Below are 5777 nucleotides of genomic sequence, written 5' to 3'. Positions count from 1 at the left end.
AGAGAAGTATCAGCTCAGACTTTCTTGTTAACTTGTGTTTGCATTATTAATATTATCATCAATCAAGGATTTCCTGGCAGTGATCTTTTTTAAGCCACATGTCCTTTTTGTGAAGGTTAGTTTCATTGAATTGAAATGATATAATCTGTAAACCCATGGAACCCAGCCTAGGCAGGCTGCCATAGGCCACAGTATGCCAAGAGCAAATAACATAAGTGAGGGTGCCACAGCCAAGCCTTCCACATCCTTTGGGGTCACCACAAATGGCCTGTGCCTCAGACCTTCTGCCACAGGACTTATGTCAATATCAACTCACATATTAAACACAATTAGGTTTAATGCAAGTCTTACATTTAGAACAAAAATATGGTAGAAGGATAATATTTTCTTCTTGCTCCTCAGTGGATGGTTTAACTCACTGACTCCTCTTATAAGATCACTAATCTGGTATATGACTAGCTAACGGAGCATAAGTAAAACCATTCCTACATAAAACCAGAGACAATTATTCATTTCAAACTACCCTAATTACTTAGAATGTGCTAGATCCACTTTCCTGTTTCACCTCATTCCTCCCTTCCCTGCTCAGCGGTAGTCACCCACAGAGCAACTCTTCTCAGGTCTTCAGTTGATCACGATGGGGAAGAAGTGCACCAAAGCCCCACTGGCATCAGTGGGTGGTGTCTGGAATGTATTGTTTATGCATCTGGACTGCACTGGCTTTTAGTCATCTCTATGCTCTCCCAGATCCATTCACCCCCATACCTGCCTAAGATCAATGAGTGCGTGTAGATATCCACACCTCTTGCAGCCTGCTCTTTGGCAGCATCCACTTTGCAACATATTTGTCCAAGATTTAGATCAATCTCCACCTCCCATCTTAAATACTGCTGGAGTAAAACCACACCTCTGGGATACTGATGCATCTGCAAATCTCCAGTTTCCACCTTCAATGTTGCTTGGCAATTCATACATTCATTCAATAATGTATGTAGGAAGGTATGTATGAATGTATGAACCAGTGTTGTAATGTCATCAAGATGGCTGACTAGAGGTGCCCAATGCATATCTCCTCTACAAAGAAGAACCAAAACAACAAATAAATAACTGTACTTCGAGTAGAGTGTCTAAGGGAGAGCACTGGAATTCTGCAAGGAAAAGATGAAAACCCTCTGAAACATGGGAATTTGAGATAGCAGCATGAAGAAGGAAGTAAAGTGACAAGGTGGGATTGGCTTGGAACTAAAAGACACTTCCTATTATAGGGGAAAGGTAAGCAGGCAGTCCCAGAAGTCCCCATTACTAACATGAATACCTGCAATTCTAACTACAGGAGAACTTCACAATTCTCTTAGGCCTTGAGCCAGTTTAGGGAACTGCATGGAAGCAACACAGCTATATTACTTCAGTGAAGGAACTCACACTGGATCGCTTTGGGACCAGTGCTGCTGTGCCATGGTGCCATTTTGAAAACAGAGCCATTGCTTGAGTGCATCCTGCCTTGGTGCTCAAATCTCCTGCACCTCCACATCATGGGACCTGCTGTCATCCTACCATATCCATACAAAAAGATGCAATGCCATGACCCCAGCTTCACCCAGCAGTACAGATGTGACACTAGCACCTAAACTCACACAGTGCCCTAAACCTCATGGGACAGCCAGTCCAGCACAGTGGGGAGGCTGTCTGTCCCCAAGACCAGGGGAGCCAATGCATACACTCCCCAGGGCCTGAAACCTACTTGCCTAGTGCCCATCACTGTAAGCAACCTTGTCCCCTTCACCACCAGAGCCACTGCGTACTGCATGTGCCCCAGAAACCAGGGACCAGGCTGCCCAGCTCCTGCCACCACCAGTGACGCCACACCCTTGACTTAAGGAGCTGCTACACCTAGCAACACTCACTCCCCTCAAGGCGTGAGAAATAGCCTTTCCAGTGGCTCCCATCTGCAGTAAAGGCATACCACTGCCTCCACAAACACCCAGTCTTGGCCACTGAGGCACTCACAGATACTGCTGGCATTGATTACAGTCAAAAAAAAAATTACATGATTACAGTACTGTGCTCACCCATAACCAAAGCCAAAATACTTCACCCAACTGATACTATAGGATGCATTTACAGAAAAAAAAAAAAAAAAAGTCTTTCCTTATGAAATCTACTAGATAAAATTGGAAGAGGTAACTGTTTCAGCAGACACCATGATTTCAATGTAGGGACCCATAAAACATGGGAACATGACACCTCCAAAGGAACACAATAATTCTCCAGTAACAGACTTCAAAGCAAAGAAAATCTATGAAATGCATGAAAAGGAATTCAAAATAGTAATCTTAGGAAAACTAAGCAAGATACAAGAGAATAAAGATAAAAAATTCAATGAAATCAGGAAAACAATTCATGATTTTAATGACAAATTCAGCAAAGAACTAGATATGAAAAGACCCAAACAAAAATTTTGGAGTTGAAGAATTCAATGAATAAAATAAAAAATACAGTTGAGTGCAACAACAAAGTCAAGCAGAAGAAAGATTTCGGATGTGAAGACAGGTCTTCTGAAATAAGCCAGTCAGACAAAAAATAAAGGATAAAAAATAATGAAGGAAGTCTATGAGACTAACCGAACACGATTAAGTGAACAAATACTTGCATTATAAGAATTCTAGAAAAAGAAGAAATGAAAAAAGGCATAGAAAATCTATTTAATGAATTAATAAGTGACGACTTTTCAAGTTTTGGGAAAGGTATGGGTATCCAGATTCAGGAAGCTTAAAGGTCCCAAATAGATTCAACGCAAAAAAGATCCTGTCCAAGAAACATTACAGTCAAACTGTCAAAAGTCAAAGACAACAAGGGAATTGTAAAATTTATCACAAGGAAAAGATGTCAAGTTCCATAGGAGGGAATCCTCATTAGACTAACATCAGATTTTTCAGCAGAAATCTTAAAGACCAGGAGAGAATGAGATGATATTTTCAAAGTGCTAAAAGAGAAACAACAGCAAAGAATACTATACCCAGCAAAGTTTGTCTTTCCTAGACAAAAAAAAAAAAAAAAAAAAAAAAAAAACAGGAAATTCATCACCACTAGACTGGCCCCACAAGAAATGCTTAAGGGAGGCCTACATCTAGAAGTAAAAGGATGATGACTACCATTATAAAACATGCAAAAGTATAAAACTCGGTAGCAGAAAGATACAGAAATTTGAAAAAAAGAAAAAGGAGTCGACTTTTGTCACTACAAAAATACCACCAAACTATAAAAATAAACAATAAAAGAGGAAGAAACAAAGGATATGCAAGATATCCTGAAACAACTAAGAAAATGACAGGAGTAAGTTCTCATGTATCAATAACCTTCAATGAAAACTGATTAAATTCCCCAATTAAAAGATATAAACTGGCCGAATAGATAAAAAAGCAAGGCCCGAATATATGCTGCCTATAAGAAACTCACTTTGTCTAAAAAGATATACACAGACTGAAAGTGGAGGAATGGAAAAAGATATTCCATCCAAACAAAAATCAAAAATGAGCAGGGGTAGCTATTCTTATATCAGATAAAATAGACTTTAAGTAAAAAACTGTAAAAAGAGACAAAGATGTTATTACATAGTGATAAAAGGATCTATTCAGCAAGAGGATATAACAATTATAAGTTTGTATCCATCCAACACTGAAGCACCCAAATATGTAAAGCAAATATTATTAGTTCTAAATGGAGATATAAACTTCAGTACAAAAATACTTGGAGAGTTTGACATTGCACTCTTGGCATTGGACAAATCATCCAGACAGAAAGTCAGCAAAGAAATATGAGATTTAAATTGTACTATAGACCACATGGACCAAATAGCATTTACAAAACATTTTATCCAATACCTGTAGAATACACATTCCTCTCATCAACACATGGTACATTCTTCATGAAAATCCATGTGTTAGGCCACAAAGCAAGTGTCAAAAAAATTTTTAATCAAAATCATATCAAGTATGTTTTCTGACAACATTTGTATAAAACTAGAAATCAATAACAAGAGTAATTTTGGAAACTGTACAAATATTTGGAAATTAAACAACAGGTAGTCCTTTTCCTGTGGCAGCTGCTGGGCTGAGAGGACCATGACTGTCTCCTCTCTCCGCCATGACGTGTGCTCACTCACTGATGTCGGTGTACTCCAAAAAGTGGGAGTCATCTGGCAAAAATGTTACTTTGCTTGTTGTATTCAAGGCTCCTATTTGACAAGATATTGTGAACTTTGTTCACACCGACTTGCACAAAAACAACAGACAGCTCTATGCTGTCAGTGAATTAGCAGGTCATCAGACCAGTGCTGAGTCTTGGGGTACTGGCAGAGCTGTGGCTCAAATTCCCAGAGTTCAAGGTGGTGGGACTCACCAATCTGGCCAGGGTGCTTCTGGAAACATGTGTTGTGGAGGCAGAATGTTTGCACCAACCAAAACCTGATGCCATTAGCATCATAGAGTGAACACAACCCAAAAACTATATGCCATCTGTTCTGCCCTGGCTGCCTCAGCCTTACCAGTATGGTCATGTCTAAAGGTTATCATATTGAGGAAGTTCATGAACTTCCTTTGATAGTCGAAGATAAAGTTGAAGGCTACAAGAAGATCAAGGAGGCTGTTTTGCTTCTTAAGAAACTTAAAGCCTGGAATGATATCAAAAAGGTCTATGCCTCTCAGCAAATGGGAGCTGGCAACAGCAAAATGAGAAACCATCACCAAATCCAGAGCAGGGACCCCTGCATCATCTATAATGAGGATAATGGTATCATCAAGGCCTTCAGAAGCATCCCTGGAATTACTTTGCTTAATGTAAGCAAACTGAACATTTTGAAGCTTGCTCCTGGTGGGCATATGGGACTTTTCTGCATTTGGACCAAAAGTGCTTTCCAGAAGTTAGATGAATTATATGGCACTTGGCATTAAGCTGCTTTCCTCAAGAGTAACTACAATCTTCCCATGCACAAGATGATCAATACAGATGTTAGCAGAATCTTGAAAAGCCCAGAGATCCAAAGAGCCCTTTGAGCACCACACAACGAGATTCATCAGAGTCCTAAAGAAGAACTTAACTGAAAAACCTGAGAACCACATTGAAGCTATACTCATACACAAAGACCATGAGCCAGAAAGCCATTCTTCACCAGGCCAGGAATCACAAGCTCTGGGTGGATAAGGCAGTAGCAGCAGCTACAGCACTAGAAGCCAAACCAGATGAGAAGCAGGTTGCAGGAAAGAAGCCTGTGGTAGGTAAGAAAAGAAAGAAGGCTGCTGTTGGTGTTAAGAAGCAGAAGAAGCCACTGGTGGGGAAAAAGGGCAGCAGCTACCAAGAAACCAGCCCCTGAAAAGAAGCCAGGAGAAAAGAAACCTACTACAGAGGAAAAGAAGCCTGCTGCATAAACTCTTTAAATTTGATTATTCCATAAAGGTCAAATGATTTTCGACAACTTCTTTTGAATAAAGATCTGATCAAAGAGGCAGTGAGAAAACAAAAAGGTATATAAATAAATTAAAAAGAAAATCCAAAAATGTATTGAAAGAAGTGAAAATAGAAACACAATATACTAAAACATATGGGATACAGCAAAAGCAGTTATTCTAAGAGGAAAGTTTATAGCAATGAACACCTACATGAAAAATATATATTTCAAATAAAAAATCTAACTATGTATCTCAAGGAAGCAGAAATGCAAAACAGACTGAACCCAAAATTAACAGAAGGAAAGAAAGTATAAAGATCAAGTCAGAAATAAA

General features: G+C 39.3%; 1 pseudogene; it reads left to right on the top strand.

Moving 5' to 3' along the window:
• The first annotated feature begins 4107 nt into the window (after positions 1–4107).
• On the top strand, positions 4108–5479 carry LOC126941909 (60S ribosomal protein L4-like; annotated as a pseudogene).
• Positions 5480–5777: the final 298 nt, after the last annotated feature.

This window comes from Macaca thibetana, chromosome 1, assembly GCF_024542745.1.
Source record: "Macaca thibetana thibetana isolate TM-01 chromosome 1, ASM2454274v1, whole genome shotgun sequence".
Taxonomy (NCBI): domain Eukaryota; kingdom Metazoa; phylum Chordata; class Mammalia; order Primates; family Cercopithecidae; genus Macaca; species Macaca thibetana.
Note: the sequence above shows the minus strand (reverse complement) of the source record. Positions and strands in the feature narration are given on the sequence as shown.